General features: G+C 44.6%; 1 non-coding gene across 1 annotated transcript; it reads left to right on the top strand.

Annotated features, from left to right (window-relative positions):
* The first annotated feature begins 770 nt into the window (after window positions 1-770).
* Window positions 771-844, top strand: Trnat-ugu (transfer RNA threonine (anticodon UGU)). The gene has a single exon. It is a non-coding gene; the product is annotated as a tRNA-Thr (tRNA).
* Window positions 845-16,609: the final 15,765 nt, after the last annotated feature.

The raw sequence follows: 16,609 nt of genomic DNA, 5'->3' as shown, positions 1-16,609 counted from the left end.
CTGAGCCGATCTGAGCGGGCAAGTCTGGCGGCAGCGGCGCTTATACAAGGGTCACTCCAAAAGAAATGCACACTATTTTTGTAAAAATACAGTTTTCATTCTGCATGTGTGAAAGTTTAACAGCGTGTAGATACATCCTTCCCGATTGTTTTCAAACTTAGTTCAACCTGTTCCCGTCTTCAAGATGGCTGCTACACTTGACGTTCGTCAGAAGAACGTACTGTCATAGAATTCCTGTGCTGTGAAAACGAGACAGTGGGAAAAATCTACAAAAGGTTGAAAAATGTGTATGGAGATGCTGCTGTCGATGGCAGTACAGTTAGTCGGTGGGCAAACAGGTTACGTGATGAAAGCGGGCACGGCAATATTGAGGACTGTCCTCGCCGCGGCAGGCCTCGTACAGCACACACTCCAGACAATGTGCAGAGAGTTAACGAATTGGTGACTGCTGACAGACCCATCACAGTAACGAATTGTCACACTACGTTGGGATAGGGGAAGGAAGTGTTTGCAGAGTACCGAAAGTGGTGGCGTTAAAGGTTTGTGCCAGGTGGGTTTCCAGGATGTTGACAGTGGCTCACAAAGAAACAAGAAAAACGGTATGCAGCGAACTTTTGGAACAGTACGAGAATGGTGGAGCTGAATTACTTGGAACAACTGTGACAGGTGATGAAACATGGCTCCATCATTTTTCACCAGAGATGAAGAGGCAATCAATGGAATGGCATCGTGCAAATTCACCCAAGAAAAAGTCGCGCTATTCATCTTTCTCCTCGGTGGCTCAGATGGATAGAGCGTCTGCCTTGTAAGCAGGAGATCCCGGGTTCGAGTCCCGGTCGGGGCACACATTTTCAGCTGTCCACATCAAGGTATAACAACACCTGTCGGCAACTGAGGTTGTCAGTCAGTTCTGATACGTATGTGACGACACTGAAGAAACTTCAAGCTCGACTGAGTCGTGTTCGACCACATCGGCAAAAGCAGGATGTTTTGCTGTGCACGACAATGCACGGCTACATGTCAGTCAAAGAACCATGGAAGCGATCACAAAACTCGGATGGACAACAGTTAAACACCCACCTTACAGTCCTGACCTGGCTCCATGTGGCTGTCATCTCTTTGGGAAACTGAAAGACTCTCTTCGTGGAGCAAGGTTTGAAGATGATGGCTCCCTTGTGCACGCTGCCAAACAGTGGCTCCAACAGGTTGGTCCATAATTTTACCGTGCTGGTATACAGGCGCTGATTCCAAGATGAAGTACGGCAGTTGAGAGGGATGGAAATTATGTAGAGAAATGAAAATATTGCTCCTAAAGGATGTATCTACACACTGTAAAACTTTCAATCATGTAGTGTGCATTTCTTTTGGAGTGTCCCTCGTATTCACTTCTTGCACAGGTCGCTTCTGGCGCGTCGCGGTCCTCGTCAGCGGGCCATTGGCTGACGTCGCCGCATCGCCTTCTCTGATGTTGTGTTCTACCTCTTCGTTCTGGCGCTTGTGATTGCGTCAGATCCTTCCTCCTCCTCACCCCCCCCCCCTCCCTCTCAAAGCGAAGGACAGCGCTAGTGTACGGAATGCCACCACGGCGGGGAAAGGCATGAGTGTGGGCGCAACGTCGGACCGTAAGCTGTGGCTGCAGAGGACATCAAGCTTCCGGCTGTACCACGCCATCCGGCCTGTGCTCTGGCGGAAACGTCCACCGGAAAAACGACCACAAGGATACGCGTACACCTCCTGCTGCCATGAACTAGAAGAAGAAGGTGGCGACGACACCCTCTGGCAGTTGCTGTAGCCGCCCTCTGGACCAGTGAATCTGGGGGAAGAGACTGAAAAATCATCGTGTAAACGACAGAGGTGATTTTCATGGCGGCGCTGCAAGCCATCCGGACCTGAAATAAGGTACATGCAAGCACCAAGTCGACGGACGATCTTGCCCACAGTCTGCTGCCACCAAAAACCCTGTAAAAGACAATATCGTGCAGTGCGAAGCGATACTTGCGGCCTTCCTGCGGCTCCGGATGCTGAGGAGGGTGGAGCAGGTGGTTCAGCGTGCGATGGCGGCGGCCATGAAACAATTCCGCCGTGCATGGTCCATTTCGTTGGTGCGAACGACACGAAGCGAGAAACATATTTGATCCCTGGTGTGTGCGGAGCGAAGATCAGCCATTCGCTGTTTGAAGGTTCTGACAAAACGTTCTGTTTCGCCGTTTGACTGTGGGTGGAGCTGTGCACTAGTTAAATGCTGTATGCCATTGCGTTCACAGAATGTTGCAAATTCATTTGACGTGAACTGAGGTCCATTGTCTGACACTATTGCTTAGGTAAACCTTCTAGGCAAAAAATCGATGACAGCACCTGAATTGTGTTACGCGACATTGTCGAGTTCAGTGGCACAGATAAAGAAACTTGCTATACGAGTCAACTGCAATCAACCAACGAGTGCTCCAAAGAGGTCCCGCGTAGTCTATGTCCAGAAGTTGCCATGCCGATTGCTGCTTAGGCCAATCAGAGAATTTATGTGGCGGTGCGGACTGATTTGCCGCACATGCGTGACACTGTAACGCCATCTGTTCTGCAGAGTGATTATAAATGAATATCGCGGTTTTAACGCTTTACAATATTCATTACATTAAACTTACAGTTAAAAATGATATGTCAAATGAAAGAGCAACTCAAACAGTTTTACCAAGAACCTTATATATGTTCAATGTGAGCACCATCTGTCACACGAACTCATCAAGTCTAAAGCTGAGTTCTTTCTTTTTTGGTGAACCTACTGCAACTGGCACTTCTTACCTTGATACACTAGAGCAATGGATCTTTCCTCAGTTGGAAGAAGATGAGCCAGAGAACTTCATTTTTCAGCAAGATGGCGCGCCACCTCACTGGAATAGCGAAGTACACGCTTGGTTGAACTTCACTGTACCCAAGCGCTGGATAGGCCACAAGGGGCCCAATGACAGGGCTTGCTTTGCATGGCTTCCACGTTCACCCGACTTAACGCCATGCCATTTTTTCCTTTAGGGCTTCATCAAGGATCTTGTGTACGTGCTTCCGTTACCAGCTGATCTCCCTGAATTAAGAAACCGGATTGAAGCATCTCTTGCTACAATCACTGAAGACACAATTAACAACGGTTGGGAAGAACTCGGCTGCAGACTTGATGTGTGCCGTGTGACAATTGGTGCTCACATTGAACATTTATAAGGTTCTTGGTAAAACTGTTTAAATTGTTCTTTCAACTGACATATCATTTATAACTGTAAGTTTAATGTAATAAATACTATAAAGCTTTAAAATCCCGATATTCATTTATTTTAGCGTCCATACCCTGCCAAGTACAGTGTCGACGCGCTATCTGTTTCGTACAAACAATCCCACAGTGGCTTTGGTGAAGTAACTGCAACACTTCTTTTCGCAATTCTTCAGGGATCACCACACGTGACTATCCATTATCATTGTGAACAGCAAACACATCTTTCTGTACAGCGAGGCTATGCCGACGTGCAGAGTATTGGCCTACTACATAGTTCTTTATGCTATGCAAGGAACTAGACCAAGATAAGCGAATGTAATTGAGCAAAATATTCAAATCCAAATCAGCTTCCGTGGGCTGTGCAACTTTCTTATAATTCAGCGGAAAAGATTTACGCCGGCCGGTGTGGCCGTGCGGTTCTAGGCGCTTCAGTCTGGAACCGCGTAACCGCTACGGTCGCAGGTTCGAATCCTGCCTCGGGCATGGATGTGTGTGATGTCCTTAGGTTAGTTAGGTTTAAGTAGTTCTAAGTTCTAGGGGACTGGTGACCACAGATGTTAAGTCCCACAGTGCTCAGAGCCTTTTTTTTTTTTTTAAATTTAAGTAATTCAGAATAGTGACCATCGATCTGACAAGATGCAGCAGAAGAGTCAGTCGATATGATGCCAATCTGAAGACGTGAAAATTGGGTCCATATTAACATATTGAACTATCGGACGATACACAATCTCTTGCTGCTATTGAGACAACAACAAACCCCATCTTTGCAATTTTTGGGCAGTTATGGAACAGATTTCGTCAGATGAAACAAGGACTACTAAGGCTTGTGACTCGTTACTAATTTTCTTACAGACAAATAGTGGTGGAATTTGGTGACACCGTACATAATAGCCAAAGCATCTTTCTCAGATTCAGATTGCGAATAGTTGAACTGAGCTTTGGACAACATTTTTGATGCGAAAGCAGTAGATAAGTCTTTATCACCAATTCTGTGCGAAGGCTCTGCACCGATTCCGTAAGAGGAAGTGTCAGCTTGCAATACAACTGGTTTTTCAGGATCAAAGAGAACTAAGCATCGATCACTGAGCAATGCAAATAAAGTTTTTGAAAACATACGTGGCACTCATCTGTCCCAGCAAATGGGAATGGAGTTGTGATTTCTCCAGCATTCGGTATGAACAGAGTATAATAGCTCATTTTCCCTAAGAGTGACTGCAATTCTGTGTTATTGAGAGGAACCGGCAAGTACCGTATGTCTAACAAATGTGTCTGAAGAGGATGTACACCTTGGCTGTTTATGGCATGAACAAGATACTGCAATTCAGGTTTAAAAAAATCCCACTTGTCCATTCTACACTTTAGTCCTGCATCAGATAATACGAGGAACAAGGCAAGTAAACTTGCAATATGTTCGTCAGGTGTACGATCTGCTGCAACTATGTCGTTCAAATAGTTTGAACAGTTTGGCACTTCTGCAGTCAGCTGTTCCAAATACCGTTGGAAAATGGCGGGTGCGGAAGCACTGCCAAAAGGTAAATGCAAATATTTAAACAAGCCCAAATGAGTGTTCACAACCCATATGATTTCAGATTCTCCATATAGTGGTATCTGAAGATATGCATCGCGCAAATCAATTTTTGAAAAATAGCGTCCAGCGCCTAATTTGTCCATGAGATCCTCTGCGTGTGGCAGTGCATAAGTATCAACGACAGTTCGTGGGTTGACTGTAGACTTAGTCAACACAGAGGCGATTGCGACCTCAAGGCTTGGGGAGCAAAACCAGTGGACTTGGCCAGTGGCTAGCTAAAATTGGCGCACTAACTCTGTTATCTTGCAATTCTTTAAGTTCAGCCACGACTTTGTCCCGTAATGCAATGGGAACTGTTCTGGCTCGGCAAAATTTCGGATGAGCATTGTAGTTCAGCGTACTACGTGCAACAAAATTGTTAGCTTTGCCTAAACCTTCAGAAACGAGTTCTGGGAATTCTCTTAGCAAGCTAGCTACACTGTCTTTTGCATTGAATGCAGACACTGACAACACATTGTCTTGAATGTCAATGCCAAAAGAGTCAAGGCCAAATATGTTCTCACACTCACGTGATTGTAGCACTGTAAAAGTCAGTTTTAGCGTATGCTAGCGATACATGGTAGGCAATGTACATGTTCAGAGAATGGGAATGTCATGTCCATTATAAGTCATTGGTTGCGTGCTAGTTTTAGACAGGCGTGGGGAGCCTAACAGTTCAGATGTGTGACGGTTTAGCAATGTGACAGAGGCAACCCTGTCCACCTGAAATTTCACACATTTCCCAGAAATAACTAAATGGACAAAAAGTTTGTTTGACTGACATATCACTGACGGAACTGCACGCTTGCTATTTGCAGACTTGGAATATACTGCATCATGAGATATGCACTGTGAGCAGATTTGAGTGAGTGGGATGAACTCTCGTGTTTGTTCCATTGCAAACATACGGATTTCAGATGCCCTTTCTTACCACAAACAACACTGAGCCTGTCGGGAGGGGCAGTCCTGGTGATTGTGCCGTGAGTAAACCCTAGGGTAAGACTTAATTCTATTCCCCTGTGTAGCCGCCTGTTTAGCGAACTGCTTACACGGCGTGGAGGGTTGTACACTCGGCTTGGGTAGCGCCAGCCATCGGTGCGGAATGGGGCGATCGCCACTAAGGGACTCAACCCGGCAAATAGCTGGCTGTGCAAATGTATGAGCCGACAAGGCACCGGAATCGAACAGATGTAGTATTTGCACTGTCTGCTGAAATGATGGATCGGACTGTTTCAAAATCTGTTCAGAGTTTGATATCAGGTACATTGTTTTCGATCTCGTCACGCAACATAACATCTGAATATAAAGCACTAAAAAAAAAAGCACTCTGTCTTCAGGCCACGAGTGGCCTACAGGGACCACCCGACCGCCGTGTCATCCTCAGTGGAGGATGCGGATAGGAGGGGCGTGGGGTCAGCACACCGCTCTCCTGGTCGTAATGATGGTATACTTGACCGAAGCCGCTACTATTCGGTCGAGTAGCTCCTCAATTGGCATCAAGAGGCTGAGTGCACCCCGAAAAATGGCAACAGCGCATGGCGGCCTGGATGGTCACCCATCCAAGTGCCAACCACGCCCGACAGCGCATAACTTCGGTGACCTCACGGGAACTGGTGTATCCACTGCGGCAAGGCCGTTGCCTATAAAGCACTCCAAGCACATCTGAATTTACATTTCCTTGTCATACCCTGCAAAATCTGTTAACGACTCGCGATATGTTTGTTCTTACCGGTTTTTTTTTTTTTTTTTTTTTTTTTTGCAACTAAAGAACTGATACCTAGCCGCTACCACATTCACTTACTGGTAATAATAGTTAGTTAGGGACTGTATTACTTGGTCGTACGACAGTTCACTCGGAGTGGCGTTAGGTAAAAGTTTTTTAATTAATATCAACACTGAACTTCCTACCATGGATAATGGCTGTGGAAGTTTCACAGTGATTGAGACGTTGTGGGCGATGAGATGCGATTCGAACTGGATTAACCACTCAAGCCATTCCTTTTCTTGTTCACAAAACTGTCGAGAAGGTGATATAGCAGCTGAAGTATGTGGTGCTTGTTCTGTCGGGCACGCAGCGGTGGCCAGTAACTGCTGCACCATGTTGAGCAGGGTAGAGATTTGCTGTGTCTGAAACTGAAATATCTGCATTAGCTCTGTGGCATCTAACGACTGCAGCTGTGGCGCCTGAGTATGGGGTGGGACAGGATTGGTGGGCTTGTTGGAAGACACTGACGCCAAATATTAGACAAAAATTGTGACAAACGCAAAGAAATGTTCTGCGTCGCCTACCTGAAGACAATGAGTAGCAAAAACGACAAGAAACTTTTAAAGCAATAAGCGCCCCTGCAAAGTAAAGACAAGTGAGAATGAAGGTGCCAGCACAAAAAACACAGAAATTTCTTTGGCCGTCGGCAGCTGACCCTTAACATAGACAAATGTAATGTATTGCGAATACGTAGAAAGAAGGATCCTTTATTGTATGATTATATGATAGCGGAACGAACACTGGTAGCAGTTACTTCTGTAAAGTATCTGGGAGTATGCGTAAGAAACGATTTGAAGTGGAATGATCATATAAAATTAATTGTTGGTAAGGCGGATGCCAGGTTGAGATTCATTGGGAGAGTCCTTAGAACATGTAGTCCATCAGCAAAGGAGGTGGCTTACAAAATACTCCTTTGACCTATACTTGAGTATTGCTCATCAGTGTGGGATCCGTACCAGGTCGGGTTGACAGAGGAGATAGAGAAGATTTAAAGAAGAGCGGCGCGTTTCGCCACAGGGTTATCTGGTAAGCTTTTATAGCGTTACGGACATGCTTAGCAAATTCAAGTGGCAGACTCTGCAAGAGAGGTGCTCTGCATCGGGGTGTAGCTTGCTGTCCAGGTTTCGAGAGGGTGCGTTTCTGGATGAGGTATCGAAAATGTTGCTTCCCCCTACTTACACCTCCAGAGGAGATCACGAATGTAAAATTAGAGAGATTCTAGCGCGTACGGAGGCTCTCCGGCAGTCTTTATTCCCGCGAACCATACGCGACTGGAACAAGAAAGGGAGGTAATGACAGTGGCACGTAAAGTGCCCTCCGCCATACACCGTTGGGTGGCTTGCAGAGTATAAATGTGAATGTAAATGTAGTTGGTCTGAAGCCTCGTCGCCAGTTGTTGGATCTCGCCCACTCGTCTCGTATAGGCTGCCTAAGCGATCCAGCATTCTCGGAATTCTATACAAAAATTCAAGCAAATAACATTAATAGCTTTATTTCTATAAAGCAGATTTAACAACAATTGACTTTCGAGTGACATCGGTGTCACAAGTAACATGCAACCAGTAATTGTCTTCGCTGTAGACAGGTTCCTGCAAGTTTGACAGACGTCACTAATAACTGATCTGCGAGTGCTGTCCACTAATGTCCGTTACAGAGCCTATCCGAGCGGCTGCGGCTGGCGGGAGCGGCCCTTATATTCCCTTGTTGCAGAGGTCGCTCCTGGCACGGCGCGGTCCTGGTCAGCAGGCTATTGACTGAGGTCGCCGCGCCGCCTTCTCTGATCTTGTGATCTTCCTCTTCGTTCCGGCGTTTGTGGCTACGCCAGAAAAATTTTATTTGACATTTGAGAGGTAATAAAGGAAAAAAGCCCACGTGTATTTTCATGAAGTAGTGAATTTGTATGATACTGCGTGAAGAATTTGACAGAGCGCTGAAAGACGTAAGTAGAAACAAGGGCCCGGGAGTAGACAACATTCCTTTAGAACTACTGATAGCCTTGGGAGAGCCAGCTATGACGAAAGCCTTCCATATGTTGAGTAAGATGTATGAGACAGGCGAAATACTCTGACTTCAGGAAGAACGTAATAATGCCAATCCCAAAGAAAGCAGGTTATTATTATTATCATATGTATCAATTACAGTAATACAGATTTAGCAAAACAAATATATATATATATAAATAAACATGTGAAATTATATGTGGTACACAAGTTTTAAAACGACTCAGACTACACTCGGATGTTGGACTTGATCCAGAGTAGTGCCTCGTGGGATGCTTGATGGAGCTTCTCAATGGCACCAGGGAAGTGTCTGATTGGAGAGTCATTCACAATGTGGCTCATTGTTTGGGTGTCACCAGTCACACACACTGCCACTTGAAAAGCCACACTTGTGCATATTGTATTTGCACCTACCCTCTTCGGTCCGATATCTGTTTAACTGCACCCACACCTCCCTTGGTTGGTGGAAGCCTGGAACTGGAACTGTTGGATTGTCTACAAGTTCGTGGTTACGGGTTCTTGTAGCTTGCCACTCACGTTTCCACTCTGCGTCCTGGTCGAATCCTGTGGATAGCATTTGGACTTCCATTTCATATGCTGGTCTTCTTGATTTGAGGCGTTTCCTGGCAGTGATAGCAAATCGTCATGAAGAGGGATCGACTTGTTTTCAGAAACTTGCTGATAGAGGTTGTAAAGAGCAATCTTTCGACGGAGGTCTGGTGGACAGATGTTTGAAAGCACTGGTAGCCAGCAAATAGGTGTAAACCGGACTGTACCACCAATTCCTTTCATAACTCAGTTGGACGTCTACTTTCGCCACGTGGGTGCTTCGGAGCCAAACAGGTGCACAATATTCGGCTGCAAAGTAAACCAGTGCAAGGGATGCTCATCGGAGGACTTACACAGTTGCTCCCCATGTACTACCTGGGCTTGGGCTTTCTTTGTATCTGACTGCCTAGAAGGTCGAACTGTGGACTGATCTTTGCTGATGAAAGGAGATTAGAGAGGTGGAACAAGCTTACCTCGGTTTAGAAATATTTGGTCTCAGTCGCCATGTCTCAAAATACTCATAAAGTTTAGTAAGGCTGTTCGTTAGGTGTCCTTCACATTCAGAAAGGTCTTCACTGTGATGTGAGATTGCCAGGTCATCTGCATATTGAAATTTTCGGGTCAAATTCAGCAGGCCAGCTGTGTAGAGGTTGAATAACACTGGAGCAAGAACACAGCCCAAAGGTAATCCGTTATTGAGTACATGCCATCTGCTTCTCTTTTCTTCTTGATGTACTTTAAACCACCTATTGCTTAATATGTTTCTTAAGAGATTGCCTAGAGTTTTGCAAGGTATTGCTATCAAAAATTTCAAGAACAGGTCCCCGCGCCGCACTGTTGACAGGTGAAAAATTACTGAACTATTAGTTTAACAAGTCAGGGCTGCAAAATACAAACACGAGATCTTTACAGACGAATGGAAAAGCTGGTAGAAGCCGACCTCGGGGAAGATCAGTTTGGATTCCATGGAAATTTAGGAACATGTGAGGCAATACTGGCCCTACTACATATCATAGAAGATTGATTAAGGGAAGACAAACCTACGTTTCTAGCATTTGTAGACGTGGAGAAAGCTTTTGACAATGTTGACGGGAATACTCTCTTTCAAATGCTGAAGGTGGCAGGGGTCAAATACATGGAGCGAAAGGCTATTTAAAATTTGTACAAAAATCAGATGGCAGTTATAAGAGTCGAGGGGCATGAAGGGGAAGCAGTGGTTAGGAAGGCAGTGAGACATGGTTGTAGCCTATCCCCGATGTTATTGAATGTATACACTGAGCAAGCACTAAAGGAAACAAAAGAATAATTTGGAGTAGAAATTAAAATCCATGGAGAAGAAATAAAAACTTTGAGGTTTGCCGATGACATTGTAATTCTGTCAGAGACAGAAAAGGTCTTGGAAGAGCAGTTGAATAGAATGGACAGTGTCTGAAAAGGGTGATACAGGATGAAAATCAACAGAAGCAAAATGGAAATAATATAATGTAGTCGAATTAAATCAGGTGAAGCTCAAGGAATTAGTTTAGGATATGAGACACTTAAAGTAGTAGATGAGCTTTGCTATTTGGGAAGCAAAATAACTGATGATGGGTGAAGTAGGGACCATATAAAATGTAGAGTAGCTATGGCAAGGAAAACGTTTCTGAAAAAGAGAAATTTCTTAACATCGAGCATATATTTAAGTGTGAGGAAGTCGTTTCTGAAAGCACTTTTCATGGAGTGTAGTCATGTATGGAGGTGAAACGTGGACGATAAATAGTTTAGATAATAGAGGCTTTTGAAATGTGGTGCTTCAGAAGAATGCTGAAGGTTATATGGGTAGGTCACTTAACTAATGAGGAGGTACTGAATAAAATTGGGGAGAAGAGGAATTTGTGGCACAGCTTGACTGAAGAACGGACCGGTTCATAGGACATGTTCTGAGGCATCAAGGCATCACCAATTTAGTGTTGGATGGAAACTTGGAGGATAAAAATCGTAGAGGGAGACCAAGAGATGAATACACTAAGCAGATTCAGAAGGAAGTAGGCTGCGGTAGTTACTCTGACACGAACAGGCTTGCACAGGATGGAGTAGTATGGAGAGCTACATTAGACCAGTCCCTGGACTGAAGACCACAACAACAGTGAATTTCATACGTTGTTCGACTGTTTTCTATTTGTAAGTAAACTTTGAAGGACTAGGACAGGCTTGGAAAGCCGAAGTCTAACCTCGACAAATACTGATGTGACGTTATACACATTCAGTAATATAGTAAGTCACAGTGAGCCAGACAACAAGAGTAATATACAGTAACTTATCGGATGTGCTCTCGACATCGCACGATGCAGGATATTTGTCATACAGACGTTGAAAACATAAATTATATCTTCATAAAAATACACGTGGTTTTTTCATAATATTATCTCTCAAGTCATATAAATAATATGACGAGTTACGAAGAAGATACATTAATGATTACACTTGAGCGGGAGTCGAACCGTCGAGTCATACATGTTCGTCTCATGTGACTCGAAGCTCATCACTTGACCACCATGAACTCTAACTTCCGGCACCTACGAACAGATACATATGTCACGTATCAGAGGAGTAAAATTTCTCTTGTAAATTCCTCGCAACTGCCAGAGTAGGGCATCTTACTACTTGCAAATTATTTTCTTTTAATGGCCTACTAAAGATCCACAAAGCTTCAAGAAAATCTATGATACCTTGTAAGATTGCAGTACACGCGAGGTGGCTAGTTTCTTCCCCTGCCCTGAGTGTAATGCAGAAGTTCTGAATAATTTTCACCAACCATGGTATCTCCTATAGTTGTCTTGAACTGTAATAAATTGTTAGCGAGAAACTGGTATTGCAAAAGTAATTAAATTTTGAACTGGTTTGTTCAAACGGGATGCCAGTCGGTTTTTATTGGCAGAAACTAAACACTTACAGTCCACTTAATAAATCACAAATAATTTTCATTCTTCACACTTTCACAGAAAATAAACGTAATAATGGCTTGTTTGCACAATTAATATCATACTAGTTCTCAAGTACATGTCCATAATGACGTGCTGGCGCAGTTATTATCATTCTAGTTTTAAAGTACATGTCCAAAATACCAGAAAATACTAATGAAATTCTTAACGAATGCCAACTGTGACGGACATGTATGTCCTCAAGAGAACACAGCTCTGAACTTACAGCTGAACAAACTCGCCCGCCATCCAAGTTACGCGCGATCCGAAGCTCTCCGATGTACTTCGTCTGTCTTTCCTAGCAACTGCTTGTTATTAAGCTGTTAATTACTTTAGAAATAATGGAATTATATCCTGCTATTGAGAGGCGCTTTTATACGAAAGGGAGGTAAATTCGCTACATAGTTTTTCTAATATTAATGAGAGAACTTCATCACGTTGGCACGCAATTTCCGAAAGCAAAAGGACGACCACAAAGTAGGCGGTCTTTCACACGGTACCCGTACCGAACAATCAATTTATCATTGGTACCGGAGACCACATTACGTCATCTTCCCGAGGCTGTCTTCTCAGCTGCTCTAAGAAGAGCTTCTTCTACATTTGTATGACGGCTGTAAAATCGGAAATTTTGTAATGTCACTTAGCAATGAAATAAATAGGAGGTGCAGAGAAGACAAGGCGCATTGGCTACATGAAAATTGCGAAGAAATCGGAAAAGAAATGACGGTCTGAGGGAAAAGTGAAAATAACCTTCTGTGGAATCAAATGCAAGGGCAGTAACTTCAAGAATGCAATAGGTATTCCACATTCAAATGCAGAGAATACAGCGGATATCTAGAAAGAATACACTGAAGACCTCTGCTAGGGGATAGATTTATTTGATGACGTGATAGAAGAAGAAACAGGAGTCGACAGGGAGGAGACACAGGATCCCGTATTAGAATCAGAGATTTGAAAGACTTAGGATCAGATAGGGCAGATTTAATAGGTAACATTCCATCGGTATTTCTAAACTCATTGGAAATTGGCAACAAAATGACTACTCGCGTTGGTGTTTAGAATGCATGAGACTGGTGATAAAGCACCAGACTCTCGGAAAAGCATCAGCCACACAACTGCCAAGACTGCAAAGTTGGATAAGTGCGAGAATTGTCAGGCAACTCAACACCACATGCATCTTAGATACTGAAAAGAATAATGTACAGAAGAATGGAAAAGTTATTTGGGGTTCTGTTATAAGACTATCAGTTTGACTTTACGGAAAGTAAAGGCACGAGAGAGGCAGTTCCAACGTTGCGGTTGATGGAAGCAAGACTGAAGAAATATCAAGACATGTTCATAATATCTATCTAGAAAAAGCGTTAGACAGTGAAGAATTTGGCAAGATCGAAATCATGAGAAAATTGGAGTAATCTATAGGGAATGACCGGTAATATACAGCATATCCAATTACCAAGAGGCAAAAAGAAAACTGGATGACCAATAAAGATCTGCTTGGATTAAAAGGTAAGGCAGGTGGTAGTCTTTCGCCCCTGTTGTTCAAGCTATACATCGAAGAAACAATGACGAAAATAAGAGTCGTTCAAGAGTAGAATTAAAATGCAGGGTGAAAGGATATCAACGATATGATTTGCTGCTGACATTGCTGTCCTCAGTGAGAGTGAAGAAGAACTAACATTTTAATGAGTACAGGTCGAAACCAAGCAGCAGAGATGAGAACAGCGGGAAACTTAACATCAAGATTGGTGATCACAAAGTACATGAAATTAAGGAATTCGGCTGCCTAGCCAGCAAAATAACCCAGGACGGTCGGAGCACGGGGGACATACACTACTGGCAATTAAAATTGCTACACCATGAAGAAATGCAGATGATAAACAGGTATTCGTTGGACAAATATATTATACTAGAACTGACATGTGATTACATTTTCACGCAATTTGGGTGCATAGATCCTGAGAAATCAGTATCCACAACAACCACGTCTCGCCATAATAACGGCCTCGATACGCCTGGGCATTGAGTCAAACAGAGCTTTGATGGCGTGTACAGGTACAGGTGATCATGCAGCTTCAACACGATACCACAGTTCATCAAGAGTAGTGACTGGCGTATTGTGACGAGCCAGTTGCTCGGCCACCATTGACCAGACGTTTTCAATTGGTGAGAGATCTGGAGAATGTGCTGGCCAGGGCAGCAGTCGAACATTTTCTGTATCCAGAAAGGCCCGTACAGGACCTGCTACATGCTGTCGTGCATTACCCTGCTGAAATGTAGGGTTTGGCAGCTATAGAATGAAGGGTAGAGCCACGGGTCGTAACACTTATGAAATGTAACGTCCACTGTTCAAAGTGCCGTCAGTGCGAACAAGAGGTGACCGAGACGTGTAACCAATGGAACCCCATTCCATCACGCCGGGTGATACGCCAGTATGGCGATGACGAATACACGCTACCAATGTGCGTTCACCACGATGTCGCCAAACACGGATGCAAACAGAACCTGGATTCATCCGAAAAAATGACGTTTTGCCATTCGTGCACCCAGGTTCGTCGTTGAGTACACCATCGCAGGCGCTGCTGTCTGTGATGCAGCGTCAAGGGTACCGCAGCCATTGTCTCCGAGCTGATAGTCCATGCTGCTGCAAACGTCGTAGAACTGTTCGTGCAGATGGTTGTTGTCTTGCAAACGTCCCCATCTGTTGACTCAGGGATCGAGACGTGGCTGCACGATCCGTTACAGCCATGCGGATAAGATGCCTGTCATCTCGACTGCTAGTGATAAGAGGCCGTTGGGATCCAGCACGGCGTTCCGTATTACCTTCCCGAACACACCGATTCTATATTCTGCTATCAGTCATTGGATCCCGACCAACGCGAGCAGCAATGTCGCGATACGATAAACCCCAATCGCGATAGGCTACAATCCAACCTTTATCAAAGTCGGAAACGTGATGGTACGCATTTCTCCTCCTTACACGAGGCATCACAACAACGTTTCACCAGGCAACGCCGGTCAACTGCTGTTTGTGTATGAGAAATCGGTTGGAAACTTTCCTCATGTCAGAACGTTGTAGGTGTTGCCACCGGCGCCAACTTTGTGTAAATGCTCTGAAAAGCTAATCATTTGCATATCACAACATCTTCTTCCTGTCTGTTAAATTTCGCGTCTGTAGCACGTCATCTTCGTGATGTGGCAATTTTAATGGCCAGTAGTGTAAAAATGAGACTAGCACTGGCAATAATTCCTTTCCTGGCCAAGAGAAGCGTACTAGTATCTGTCAAAGCCCTTAATGTGAGGAGGAAATTTCTGAGAATGTACGTTTGTAAGACATGGACTGTGGGACAACCAGAACTGGAGAGAATCGAAGCATTTACGATATGGTCGTACGGAAGAACTTAGGATAGTAGGTGGACTGGTGAGGTAAGAAATGAGAAGTTCCTCCGAAGAATCGGCGAGGAAAGGAGTATATGGCGAAGACTGAGAAGAAGAAGGCACATGATGATTTGACATCTGTTACATCAGGGAATAACTTCCATGGTACTAGAAGGAGCTGTAGAGGACAAAAACTGTAGAGGAAGACAGAGATTGGAATACATACAGCAAATAATTGAGGATGTATGGTGCAGTTGCTGCTCTGAGATGAAAAGGTCGGCTTATTCGATGAATTCTTGGCGGGCAGCATCAAATGAGTCATAAGCTTGATGACTCAAACCGTAATTCACTTGCCACAAATAATAACGGCTTCACTGCACTTCAACCTGCAGCTGCCACCAGCAAGTCTCATCTGTATCGGCGCGTATGGCCCGACGTCCCATAAGGACGTGAGCTGCTGTCTTCTTCCGGATATCGGCGGAAGACACCGTCTACTTTTCAAGTAGGCGATGTTCACGTACAGGTGACGGCGCTCGGCGTTTACTATTGCGACTCACGCTGCCCTGTTCCACGGCGATCTTCGTCCCAGTCGCTCTTGCTTGCTGGCTATTAATGAACTTTCGCCCTAACACGCCTTCAGAGGTCGTGCAGATGGGCACTTGCATTGATATTCTTGTAGTGAGTACACCTTCGTGGAGTACTCCACCTTAAACCGCCGGGAAACTCTGCACCAGCGGCGGGAAGTGCAAATGTATGCAATGCACACCACACATTTAAAGAGTGGGATAGCATGCCAAGGAAGATCGAATCACATTACATTGCATAGCATGCAGCAACAGGACTCTTAATGGGGCCCAGCTGCAGATTTTGATATCGAAGGTATACAAAGATGTCCAATTTCGAACGTGCCACGTTTATTTATCATTGTTTCGATATTATTTAACAGTTGAGGTACGTTTTAGTTCCATGAGACTTACGCGTATTCGTTCACTCACTGCTCCACTTGCCTCTCGGTCTAATGCGCATTGCCACGGTCCGCGCGGCTGCCCCGTCGGAGGTTCGAGTCCTCCCTCGGGCATGGATGTGCGTGTTGTCCTCAGCGTAAGTTAGTTTAAGATCAATTAAGTAATGTGTAAG

The sequence above is a fragment of the Schistocerca nitens genome, chromosome 5 (genome assembly GCF_023898315.1).
Source record: "Schistocerca nitens isolate TAMUIC-IGC-003100 chromosome 5, iqSchNite1.1, whole genome shotgun sequence".
Taxonomy (NCBI): Eukaryota; Metazoa; Arthropoda; class Insecta; order Orthoptera; family Acrididae; genus Schistocerca; species Schistocerca nitens.
Note: the sequence above shows the minus strand (reverse complement) of the source record. Positions and strands in the feature narration are given on the sequence as shown.